This window comes from Amblyomma mixtum, chromosome 1, assembly GCF_055824585.1.
Source record: "Amblyomma mixtum isolate Tamu chromosome 1, ASM5582458v1, whole genome shotgun sequence".
Taxonomy (NCBI): Eukaryota; Metazoa; Arthropoda; class Arachnida; order Ixodida; family Ixodidae; genus Amblyomma; species Amblyomma mixtum.
In genome coordinates, this window is record NC_143012.1 from 142,301,026 (window position 1) to 142,314,876 (window position 13,851).

Genomic DNA, 13,851 nt, shown 5'->3' on the forward strand with positions numbered 1-13,851 from the left:
AGTCAAGTGCTGGTCTGTTTTCTCTCCTACCTCCTATCTCTTTTGCGCTTTTGCGCAGTGTTCCTTAAAATGATCGCACACCTATTAGCCCAACAGTTTGCGCTTATTAAGAGTCCTTACCAGGGAAGTGTTTGACTCCGTTGCTAATACGTGCATGCATTTGCGTATGCAGGTTTCTCAACGCATCATGCCGAGCTTCCGGTTCTGCCCATGATTCGACGGCACTGAAAATGATGGAGATTTATAAGAGGAGCGAATACCTCCTGCCCCAGGGCCACCGGGAATTTGAAGGGAAAACATTCCGCTTCATGTTATTGGCAGACCCAGCGTATCCACACTTACCGTGGCTTCTTAAAACCTACGCAGGCAAACTCACAAGTGAACAAGAGTCATTCAACGCGTACCAGAGCAGTGCACGAAACTGTGTCGAACAAGCATTTGGAAGGCTGAAAGGACGCTGGCGCATCTTGCTCAAGCGGACAGATATATTCTACAAGTTCGTGCCTACAGTTGCTCTTACAGCATGTGTCTTCCATAACTTCTGCGAAATGCGGTCGGAGGAGTACAGCGAACTGTGGTCCCATATAGCCTCAGATGCGAACATTGACTTGCAGCAGCCTACAAGCAGACCATGCACAGCATTGCAGTGTGAACTGAGAGAGTGCCTGAAGGAATATTTAGCGAAAAATTTTCCGCTGCGTACAAGCTCATTTCGATGAAACATGAGGCTCATTCAAATGTCAATTGAAGAAGCAGAACTTTATTAAATTGTAACAAAAATGCGCATATATCACTGATTGCACTGAGAAGGAACATCAAAGAGGGCCACAGATTGTATGGTGTATGACTGTTGTATGCTCGCTGCTGCGGTGTCGACGCGCGCATCGTGTCTGGCCACTGTGTTTCGTGCCCATTTTCAGACACCTGACTTTGTCGCACATTTGAAAGAGAAGTGCGGCGTTGCTGTGGTGTAGTGCTCTTGGGGACCTCTGTTCTGTTTCCCTGTGTCAAGTTATGTGGCATAGCTATGTTGCCCACCTGTGTTTCCCGCATGTGCATTTGCTCTTGGTGTGTTGGCATGTGGCGTTCCTGCTGCTGAGCTCTGGGCATGTACTGTTGTTGCTGTTAGGGAGGGGGGTATGGGGATAATGTGTAGCAGTGTGTCTATGTGACAGTGTGAATGGAACCGTTGGTGTCTGTGGCTGCAGGGCGCTAAGCAAGGCTTGTTGGTGAGAAAAAAACTGTGTCATGAGAGCTTGAGTTCCTTGCAAAAAAGAATTACTAATTCCTTCTAGGAACCCCTTCATTGTCTCTTGCTCCTGTTTCAAGAAGTCTTGTTCTCTCTGGAATTGAAGTTCCTTTCGCTGCTCCCGTGAAGTCATGTTTTTTTGCATTGCTGTGAGGAGATCTTCAAATTGATTTTCTCTTGTTCGACGGCGTTTGGCTGGTGGTGCTGACGTGGATGAGCTCCCAGCTGAAAAGGCAAAGCGTCCTTTATATGACACCACGGGTAAAGGAGGGCTGTTCTGAAAGTGTAGCTCTTCTCCTTTAATGTTCTCGCGCAAAGTTTTGAAGCAAGGCTATTCGTATTTTGTAACTCCTTTACCACAATAAAACTTCAATGCAAATGCGTGCACTGAACAAGAATGCGCACTTTTAGCAAAGTCACTCTTGGGGTTTCACCCAACATGCTTCGTGCTACATGAATTGCGCTCTATATTTGTATAGTAGGCTATGTATAGTAGGCCGCGTAGGTAGTTGCGGCATGCTGTTTGTGAGTCTGTGAGGATTTTTAGAGACCGTTTCGACCGATAGCCCTCCGCTGCCGCTAGAGCGACGGCCGCTTCCTCAGCCTCGACTATCGTACAGTCTTGTAGTGATGCGCTGGTGATCTCGCGTAGGGTTGAGTCAATCACCGTTGTTACCGCATTGCTGTTGTGCTGCCCCGCTGTTCTGGTGTATGTGGCTGCGTCCACGTATACCGTCGTTTCTTGGGGTGCTAATGTCTTTTGTAGGTATTCAGCCCTTGCCTCTCTGCGTGCTTTGTGTAGGTTGGGATCCATGTTCCGGGGTACTGGCGTTACTTTTAGTGTGTTGCGATATTCGTCCGGAATTGTTTCTGTCCTCTGTATTTCTTGAATTTGATCGGCGTGGCCCAGTTTCTTTAGGAGCTCCCTGCCAGACGGGCTCTGTTGTAGTCTGCGCAGTTGGGAGACTAGATGTGCCTCTCTCAATTCATCGAAAGTGTTGTGTAGTCCTAGGGCTAGGAGCTTTTCGGTTGAAGTGCTGTGAGGAAGGTGGAGTGCGGTTTTGTAGGCTTTGCGTAGAATCACGTCCGCCTGTTGTACCTCACTCTTGATGGGATTGTAGTAGGGGAGGCTGATAATTTCGACCACCTGGGGATCTTTAACGTGCACTGACATCGCGCAGCACACGGGCGCCTTTGCGTTTCGACTCCATGTACAGAAAATTCTGTAAACTCGCATTCAAGTTACCATGCATACAGATCCAAAAAGGCAATTTAGTTAAAGTTTCACCATGAAGCTCAATTTTAAGGCGGAAGCCTTTAATGTCTCATCGCTGTAAGCAGGAGTCGTCCACAGAAATGTCACGCTTTTAAATTGGTCGAAATGGGCGTGGCGTCAAAGTGCCCCTCTGAATTTTTTTTCTTTTAATCGAAATCCACAAGTTGAAGTTCAATAAACTTACATGCATTTAGATCTGCAAAGCTGTCAGTGTCCTCTTCATCTCTCTGTGAGCCTGGTGTGTCATTGTTACAGACACCTGAAACGACACCATCCCTTTTGATCAACATCACCATCATCAGTCTGACTATGCCCATTGCTGGGAAAAGGTCCCTGCGTCACATTCCTACATTAAACAGGTAATGTGCTTGCCGCGGCCACGTTGTCTCCGCAAACTTCTTAATCTCATCCTCCCACCTAAACTTTCTGTCAACCCCTGCTACACTTGCCTCCTCTCGTTTTCCACTCCGCGGTTATCTTGCCTTCGCATTACATGCCCTGCCCAACCCCATTTCTTCCTCTTGATTGCGACTAGGATGTCATTAACCAGCGTTTGTTCCTTCACCCATTCTGCCCGCTTCCGGTCTCTTTACGTTACACCTATCATTTTTCTTTGCCATAGCTCGCTGCGTTGTCCTTAACTTAAGCTGAAACTTTTCCCTTAGCCTCCACGTTTACGCCCCGTAGGTGAGTACCGATAAGATACAGCTGTTGTACACTTTTCTCTTGAGGGATATTGGCAAACTGCCATCCACAGTCTGAGAGAACCTGCCATATGCGCTCTACCTCATTCTTAATCTGCCAGATATTTTTCTCTCGTTATCTGGATTAGCGGTCACTACCTGCCTTAGGTAGACATATTACTTTACCACTTCCAGCACCTCGCTACCAGTTGTGAGCAGCTGTAGTAAAGTTTCGATGCTTCTTTGCTCTGCACCAGAGGTGCGCCGTCAGAGACGGTTTGCTGGCTTGAAGGCTCCTTGCACCTAAGGTGCCCCGTCGGTGATGGTGCAATGACGACTTGCAACAACGGCAGGTAACGAGAAAAATAAGTTTTAGATTATATACAAGCGATTTATAAAACGCACACCATATTAAACAGAGTGGCAGGTAAGATGGAACTGGCTAAAAGAGAAATCTTCCCTCGTGGGCTTAGCCGAAAACGCAGAGCATCTAAAACAATAGCCCAGAACGACGGACTGGGCTCCCGGGTTCGGTTTTAAACTCTCAGGAGTCCTTAGGAAGCATGCAGTAGCAGCAAGCCTGAACACGAGAGGCTTCTTTCTGCGTACTACCCCCTTCAATTTCAACAGTAATAACTTCTCAAAACACAAAATCCAAAAAAGTCACCAAGTGATTCACAAAATACGATGCACAGAGCGATCTCCACAAAATCGTTTGGCTCTATGAATCGCGCGTTCCGCCCTACAGCTTTGACAGTGCATGGAAAAACCCTCTCTCAAGGTAAAAAAAAGACTAGACGGACCCCGGAGGCTCTTTTTGCACGGGTCAATCGGGTGCCTTCCCAGAACACCTTCAATTATGACCCCTCCTGCGGTTCAGGCGCTTAGAACTCAGCGGTAAGCCGGAATAGCCCCAATATGAGGGGGGTATTCGTTGCGCCCCTCTGCTGCCGGCGGCTTCCTGAAGGGACGGTGACGGGTCGAAGTTTTACAAGAGTAATGGACCTGACGAACCGCTGACCCCTGGCCATGGCGCCTGTCTCCTCAACGGCTTCCGACGTTGTCCGACAATCCGGCGCCCCCGTGTAGCTGCCTGTAACCAGTCACCCTTCCTACCCCCCCCCCCCTCCCCTTCAGACCGTCTAACACGCCTCATGCTGACTCATCGGCCCCTACAGGTGTTCACAAGGCTGTTGAACATTAGTTTTCTTCATATTAATTTTAAGACCCATTGGTCTCGTCCGCTGAGTTGCTTAGCAAGGCAATGTCGTCAGTGAATTGCACATTACTAGGGAATTTTGCATTAACTCTTGTTCCTAACTGTTCACATTCCAGATCTCTGTATACCTCCTGCAAACACGCGGGTATTTAGGCACCCATTTTATCCAGTATTATATCCGGACAGCTTTATTTTTGAAAGGCTGCTTTATTGGTGTATCTAAAACAGTTTTCTAATTCATGCACTGGTAATGTCAATCGGAAGCCCCATTGAAAATAATTCAATATATTTTTTATTGTCTACCAGCACACATAAAAATGTATATTACCCATGGAGATTCAAATTCAAATTTATTTAGCATCAACAATGATGTTACAGAACTCGTGATAAAACGGGGTGCTAGCAAAAAGCCTGTAACGGCTTGACAAAGGCTACCACCCCGTTCACAGAGCAATACAGCAGTGGACAAAAAGTGATAGCGATATAAAAAAAAGCAATATATATGTGGCGACGGCTTTACATAATCATAAAAGCACGTTAAGTGATAGGGCTAACATTGCGGGTTCATAATTGTAAGTGTTAATGTCTTGAGTAATTACACATACACTGATTTATAGATCACTTGGAGGTGTTATCAGAAGAGTTAAGAGCGTGTGGTAGTGTGTACATCAGCATTTGGCGGCCATAGTTAGTACGGGTGTGAGGAATCTTCCATGTCTGACTGCTTCGTGTGCTATATGCTTTCGCAAATGGAGACAGGGTCGCAAGGTTTTCAAGGAAAGGGTCATTATTTAGATGAAAGGCATGATGACGTTTTAACAGAAGTGCATTGATCAGGTTCGGTAATGGTTGTAATCTAAGGTCATCAAAAAGAGGTTTTGTGTGGGCGTCATTGGGTTCATTTGAAATAATTCTTACAGCTTTTTTCTGCAGTCCATAGATTTTGGACAAGTTTGTGTACGTTTTAGTGCCCCATATTAAGTAGCAATACGATAATGTGGATGTGAAAAGGGAGTTATACAAAAGTAATGTAATGTGCTTAGGAAGAAAGTTACGAAAACGTGCAAGAATACCAACTATTCGGGATAGTTTGGAGTGAGCGAGGTCCGTATGTGCGTTCCACTGCACATTCTCATGAAAGAGGACACCTAAGGTTTTTATTACTGGTACCACCTCTATGACTGAAAGACCAAGTTGCAGGACAATATTTCAATTAACTGGTTTATTTTTAGGGCGAAAAAGAACTGATTTTGTCTTCGAGACGTTTATAGTTAAGGAATTATTTAGACACCAAGTGTTCAATACATCAAGCACTGCATTCGCTTTCTTTACAAGCGGGTGTAAACTGTGATGGGAGAAAAATAAGCTTGTGTCATCGGCATAAATAATAAATGATGTATTTAAATCTATGTTAACAAGGTCATTAATATATAGGTTGAAAAGTAGTGGCCCGAGAATACTTCCCTGCGGAACGCCATGTAGCAATGGTTTGAAGCTGGAGCAAGAGTTATTTATGTGCACCCTTTGTTGGCGGTATTGTAGGTAGGATTTAATAAGAGAAAGGAAACAGCCTCTGAAACCATAATATTCCAATTTTGTTAATAGTGTAACGTGATTTATTTTGTCAAATGCCTTTGAATAGTCTATGAAAATTCCAAGTGAATACAATTGGTGTTCAAAGGCGTTAAGAATGATTTCTTTTTGCACTAGCAAGGCGCTTTCTGTAGAGCGTTTTTTGGTGAACCCAAACTGATACGGTGTCATAATCTGATGTTTTGTTAAAAATGAGCTCATTCGTACGTGTATTAGCTTCTCAACGTCCTTGGAGATTACAGGGAGTATTGAAATTGGCCTGTAGTTAGACATGTTACATTTCTCACCACCTTTAAATAAGGCAGTAACTTTGGCCACTTGGAGCCGGCGAGGAAATTGGCCGCATGAAAATATTTGATTAATGATGTACTCTAAAACAGGGTTTATAATAGTAGCAACATGTTTAAGTGGCGGAATCTCCAAACTATCTACATCAGTACTGGTAGTATTGTTTAGAGATGAGATTGTAGACACAACCTCATCTGCAGTTACTGGGAATAAAAATGCAGTCTCTTCTGTTGGTTGGTGCATAAAGTTCATGCAGCTTGGGTCATGATGACTATTTCCCACAGATGTGAAAAAATCATTGAAAGCTTTAGCTAATTCTTCTCCTGCAAGAGTTGTGCCATTCATACATATCTCCATCGGGCTATCAATTGCACCAGTGTGTCGATTTAGGAGTGTGTTTAATCTTTTCCAAATTATTTCCGGAGTTTGCTTCGTGTCCTGCATGAAAAGGTTTTCAAAGTACTCTTTTTTAATTCTCCGTAATAGGCTGTTTGTCCTGTTTCTGTGATTTTTGAAGTCACCTTAATCGTTTTTGTTTCTGGATTTTAAAAACTTTTGATAAAGAACATTTTTCAGCTTTATAGCTTTGACACAATCAGCTGTAATCCAAGGTTTGCGTGCTTTGCGTGGTCGCTTACGAGTTTTGAAGGGAGAGCAATCATTATATACCTTTATAAATTTGTCTATGAAGATGTTATAAGCCTCCTCCGCATCAGCGCTTGAAAGAACACTCTCCCATGATATCCCTAAAACTAAATTATAAAAAGACCCCAAGGTATCTTCATTTATCTGCCGGAATGTACTTACAGTCGGTCTCGCGTCTTTTAATTGGAACTTTTTATGACTAAGCACTAAATATATAGGTAAATGGTCACTAATGTGTGTTTGAAGAACACCTGAACTGATGGGCACATTTGTAGCATTGGTGATAAAAATGTCAATGAGTGTAGATGTATCCCGCTCTATACGAGTTGGTTGTTCTATGAGATTAATAAAAGCATTAGTTTCTAAAGTGCAGCACAATTCTTCACTTTGTGGGGACGAGTGTAGGAGGTCAATGTTCAAGTCTCCACCTAGAATTAGTTTGTAGTCGTTTTCGTTGATCCAACCTAAGAAAGTGTCGAGAAATGAAAGAAAAGCTCTATTACTACCTTTGGGCGGACGGTATGCCACAGAAAAAATGGTCATATTACATTGCAAAGTTAGTATTTCATAATCATCAGTTATTACAGAAAAAATGTCAACAATGTCGCATACAAATGTATCTTTCACTAATAACATTACGCCGCCGCCTGTCTTACCACTTCGATTCAAGTGGTAGGTTCGATAGCCGTGCACACGAAGCACTTCCGAGTCATCCCGGTACCAAGTTTCTGTTATCATCACTGCTTCAAACTCAAAACCGTCAAAAAGTGTTGTTATTTCGTTTTCTTTGTTTCTGGCTGACTGAGCATTTATATGTAAGCAAGAAATGTTGTACTTCTCTGGAAAGAGCGGCAAGGTTGATACTTGTGGTGCCATCTGGTATACGACTAAGCGTGCTAAACAATCTTTTCAAGGTCACTGCTGCTCGTTATCTGAAGAACTCCGGATTTATCGGTTTTACGGGCAAATATTTTTCCGCCTTTCGTCCACGCGTACAGCCAGCTCATCTCTTTTTTCCTTGCCACTGTCATACCGAGCAGCTTTTTTAACTGCGGACAGAGATGCTCGTTTACGTAGATGGGCGTTGTTTCTGAAAGGCCGACGTCGGTAGCTGATAGACGCATTTTCCGCGCCTTTTCCAACACAGCATCCCGTTTAGACCGGTTGTGGAATTGTATAACAATGTGTGGGAAAGGGGTATCTCTGGCAGGAACACGATGACAAATATCGATGTCGCTTTCTTCTATCGGCTCGCCTACAGCTTCACCAAGTTTTGCAAGGACTTCTGTTAGCTTTTCGTCGGAAGAGTTGGGGACATTTTTCAGTTCAATGTTTTTTTTACGTGAATACTGCTCAAGGGCAGTTGTTCTCTTCTCATTTTGAACAGCAAGTGTTTTAAGCTCCTCTTGCTCAGCCACTAGAATTTCATTCTGAGCCTTAAGTTCATTATTTTCTACCTCGAGTCGTGTGCACTTCGTTACCATTTCCTCATATTGTTTATTGAGGAATTCAAGGCTCTGCTTCAGGTCGCGATGCTCTTTTCGAAGTTCTCTTTGGAGAGAGGTACGCAAGTCAGTAAATTGTTCCTGCAAGTCACTTTTAAGCAAGTCGCGAACTTCTTGCTTAAACTCTTTGAGAACCTTTAGTAGTTCTGCATTTGGCATGTCACAAACACATTCTTCCACAGACTTTGGCCTGATTAGTGAATAAACTTTGTGGTTGTCTGATTTCTGCGCAGCAGCAGGACAGTGAAATAAAATACATGAACACCTTTTTATTGCAATTGATTCCCTTCGCGCACTCGCAAAAGTTTCCAAAACCTTTACAAACAGCTTTACAGTAGCTGAATTCAAACGTCCTCTGTATTTCTTTATTGCTCTTATTACATAATGTACGCGGTACTGTAATAAGCATTCCCATACGCTAACACTATCCTCTGAGGGGTCGTTTTCCCTGTTACGCACAGTGATATACATTTTCAGCAAGTATTGCTTTCCCTCTTTCAGGTGCGATTTAGCGCAAGCTGTAGGTAATTCAACGCGGTTGCCTCGACAAAAACTTTGTTAGTTCTTTGTAGAAAAACGCCTTTGGTTTCAGGTCTTTAAGGTGGACATCGGGCTAAACTTCAACAACTTATTTTAATTACCTAATCTTACAAACTCAGAAAATAAAGTGACCACGACTTTTCGTATGTGGGTCTAGCAAGCGACCTGTCTCCGGGAGGGCGTGGTCAGCGGGCCCGTCCCATGTTTTTTTTTTTTTAGTTTCCGACAGCATTCTCCTCCCTAGCTCGCTGTGATACAATACCACAAAAAAGTATGTCACCGTCGTTTACAAAACCAGCTAACAAAAAATTGACCTCAGGGGGCCGCATGACACGAGTGCTGACATGCACTGAATCTACTTACCATCTTGGACGCTGTCAACGTCGATGTCGGCCACTGCAGCGGAGTCAACACCGTACACACGTGCCTGAACGAGTGGCCTGTGACTTAACAAGTCACTCATGCAGGCGAACCACTTCGATGCTGATGGGGACGCTCCGCTCTTGTTCTGTTCCAACAGCTCCTAAAATCCACGAATAAATTTACCTGGGAGGTCAGACATGGACGACTTTTTCAATACTTACAAGCGTAAATCTTTTCTTCATGTTCTTCCAGCAGGTGCGCAGCTGTTCCCATGTAAAGTTATAATCCATACCGCGCATCTCCCGCTCCAATTCTTTATACACTTCTTGGTTTCGCTGGCGCTTGCTGTCGAGAGCTTCGCTCACGTTTTTGGCTTCTATAAGCGCCAAGAAACATCAAAGAGAATCTTCGCTCCATGCCGCGCGCGCGCTCGTACTCGTCATGGTGCTCGTACTTGCTGCCATTTTTGCCTCAATACGTGACCGGAAAAAATATCTCCCGAGTTCCTGCGCAGCGCGAGCCAGACCAGAGAGGAGGAAAGAGAGGAGGCGCTAAGCCGATGCGGCAGCGTATACGCGCTCTTTCCAACCGGGTCGGGCAGAGCCAACCCACCCCCTGCAGTCGGGCTGGCCCAGCTAGGCTCGACGGTCCCTTTGCTCGACCCCCTAGCGTATACATTAGCCCAACAACCGGTTCTCGGACCGACAGCCTGCTTAACCCGACTTTTGTCGGGCTCATGTGAACGCCCAGAGTGTGACATCAAAAAGGTGTGCCCCGATGGGCAAAATCATCGGCTTTCAGTTCTGAACCGGTTTTTCTGGTGCCGAGCGCTCCCCCACCACCTTTGTTCCCCGATTCGAAACGCCTCGCAGCCTTTCTTCTCTCGGTGTGAGCCTTCTCGGTGCGGCGCATGTTTTGCCCATCGGACCAGAAACACGTGCGTTGATGACGTAGGTCGGGAGAGGTCTATTGTGTACAAAGCTTTCCTGTCTTTTCTGCCGGTCGCTTTCCTCCGTACTTTTCCTCGCTATTCTCTCCCTGTAGCCTTGTTTACATGGAGCCCGATGTTTCGGGTCGGGTCGGGGAGAGCCAGATGTCGGGCTAACTAGCCCGACCCCACCGCGTTTATATGAACCGGTTTTCTGTCTGGTAGAGATCGTCGCTTCCCCTAGCGTCGAGCAAGCAAACCACACGCATGCTAGAGCAGGAGGAACGTCCACCCGAAAAGTTCCGTTTCCCGACTGCTGCTCTTTCCGGTCGGTTGGTTCGCCCGTTCACGTGCGCGGTCTCTTCGAGACCGGCAGCGGTTCGCTTTGATTTCCCATGGATGTCTCCGCTGCTGTGTTGAGCTTCATGTTATGTTTGAATCAGCTGTATTTCATGGCGATTTTAGTTTCATGGATGAATGTGCACAACATGGTACTTGCCGTGGCGATGTAACGCCAAAACGTTCGCGTCCGCCGCTTCCGAAGCCTCACGTGCAAATGGTCTCGTTCAAGACTGAGCGAGCACTGGTCCGATCCGAACAGCTCCTAAAATCCGCGAATAAATTTACCTGGGAGGTCAAACATGGACGACTTTTTCAATACTTACAAGCGTAAATCTTTTCTTCATGTTCTTCCAGCAGGTGCGCAGCTGTTCCCATGTAAAATTATTACCCATACCGCGCATCTCCCGCTCCAATTCTTTATATACGTCTTGATTTCGCTGTTTGCTGTCGAGCGCTTCGCTCACGCTTTCAGCTTCTATAGACCTTTTTCAGGTGCGCGCGGCCATCTTTCGACAGCAGCGCCATCTTACGTCTGGCCGATTTCTCCGCCATGGTCGCTGGGGTGGCCGCCGCTGCAATTTATTTATTTATTTATTTTATTTATACATACTGCAGCCCTATTGGGCTATTGCAGGGGTGGGTGTGAACAACAGTTTAGGAAAACATGGAGCACAACAATGGCAAACATCCGAAACAGTACGAGTGAAAACAAGAAAAACGAAAAAACTATTCAATAGCCGCTAAAAACAGCTCTAAAGGAAGAGAGCGAGTAGAACCGGGTAAACAATTCCAATATTCGATTGCACGCGGAAAAAAAACTGTGTTTAAAAGTGTCCGTGCGGGCAAAATAAGGCGTGATGTTTAGGCTGTGGTGACTTCTAGTTTTAGATGGTATAGCAGGGGTTAGGTAATCATTTGCAGAGGTCCGGCTGAAAGAGTTAATAATGCAATACAAAAATTTTAAAGACTCAGTCCTTCGTCGAGATGAGAGTGGTTGCAGGCCCAGTGATGAAAGTGCTGTGGAAGGCGAAAAATCTCTACCAAACCTGTGGCATATGAAGCGAACGGCTTTCTTCTGCACTGCCTCGATTTGGTTAATTTCGCGTTGTTTGTGCGGGTTCCATACAGGGGAGGCGTATTCAAGTAGTGGACGGATTAGCGATTTAAACATCAGTAGTTTCGTATCTCTAGGAGCAGTTTTTATTGTGCGACGGAGGTATCCTAACTTTTTAAGTGCCTTTGAGGTTATGTAATCTATATGTTTGGACCATGACATACTGGGTGTGAAAATAAGACGAAGGTATTTGTGTTGACTCACACTCTGGATGGGGGTATTGCTAATTGTGTAAGTAAACATGGAAGGTGTCGTTCTATTAGTGAAAGTCATAACAACGGTTTTGCGGATGTTAATAGTCATTCGCCATGTAGCACACCAAGAGCTAAATTCTGAAAATGATTTCTGAAGGTATAAGTGATCATCAAGGCAGGAAATTTTGTGATACAACACGCAGTCATCAGCATACAAACGTAGGTTACAGGTGATGTTACAAGGTAAGTCATTTATAAAAATCAAAAAAAGCAATGGGCCCAATACAGAACCCTTTGGAACTCCTGAGGGCACGTCTGCTACCCTAGAATTAGTTCGGTTGAAGGACACAAATTGAGAACGGTTGGAAAGAAAACTTGAAATCCAATTGAGAAGGCGGGGGTTATTGAGGATCATGTCAAGTTTATACATAAGTTTTGAGTGAATCACTGTATCGAATGCCTTCGAAAAATCAATGAATATTGCGTCTATCTGATTGCCTGCATCAAGGTTACTGCAAATGTCGTGAGTAAATTCGTTAAGTTGTGTCAAAGTGCTGAAACCGCGTCTAAAGCCATGCTGAACATTTGTTAATAAATTATGTGATTCGAGGTATTCCATGATGTGTTTGTAAATAATGTGCTCTAAAATTTTACATGCATGAGAGGTTAAAGAGAATGGTCTATAATTGGATACAGTTTGCTTGTCACCACTTTTGAATAGAGGGACGACTTGGGCCATTTTCCAGGATGAAGGAACTGTACAGGAAGCAAGAGACTCGCGAAATATGACAGCTAGGTAGCGACAGGTCCATAATGAGTGGCGTAACAAAAACAAGTTCGGGATACCATCAGGTCCAGCAGATTTCTTAGTGTCAAGCTTCAAAATTAGGTTCAGAACACCTTCTTCACTGATATTAATATCATTGATTGGCACGCCACTACGAGCAATGGTGACTGGTTGGATGACGTTATTGTCACGAGAAAATACAGAGTGGAAGTACTCGTTAAATGCATTGGATATATGAAATGGATCGTTAGTCGATTCATTGTTAACCCTCATTGTAGTAGCTGTCGTATCCCGTGGAAAAACAGATGACCAAAATTTACGCGGGTTAGTCTTCACTAGATCCTGCAGCTGTACTCGGAAAAAAAAAATCCTTAGCGGAGTTCATTTTCAATCGAAGCTCTTCTTTCGCTTTGATGAAACGTGTCATGGCTGCCTGATTGCCTAAGCGCTTCGTACGCCTAAGTCTATGTACACGCCGTGTAAGATGAAGTATATCTCGTGTCATCCAGGGAACTTTCGTATTTTTCTTCTTTGTTTTCTGAGGAATAAAACACTGAATACATTTTGTAACTAAGGATTCAAAATAGCTCACCAATGTGTTGACATCACATGCAGAACTCAGTGCAACGAATTCTTCAAATCCATCAGCTAGGGTGTCAATTACTGAAACGTCATCAGCGTGATTAAAATCGGGAAATGTGGAAAAAACGTAATTCTGTTTAGTAATAGAAAAATTTAAGGAGGCAAGAACGGCCTTATGGTCGGAAATTCCTTCAATGACATCACATTCGTAGCCCTTTCTGACAATGTTAGAACTAACGAAAATCAAATCTAACAGAGCGTCGCATCTTGTAGGTTGATTGGTAATCTGAATAAGGTCAAATGAAAGGGAAAAGGAAAGTAGTTCTCTATTTATGGGGGTTTCTTTTACCAGCGTTAAGGTAGGCCAGTGGATGCCGGGGGCATTAAAGTCACCCATGCAAATAAGGTTGCCCGCATTGAAATGCTGCTCGTTAATATACTGAATAAGAGATTGAACTTCATTTACAGAGGAACTAGGCGGACGGTAGAATACGCCTATTACGACATGTGTTTTATTTAGATAAAGTTTAGACCAGACTGATT

General features: G+C 44.3%; 1 pseudogene; it reads right to left on the minus strand.

The window, feature by feature from the left end:
- Positions 1-1,012: 1,012 nt before the first annotated feature.
- LOC149367795 (uncharacterized) lies at positions 1,013-9,461 on the minus strand (annotated as a pseudogene).
- Positions 9,462-13,851: the final 4,390 nt, after the last annotated feature.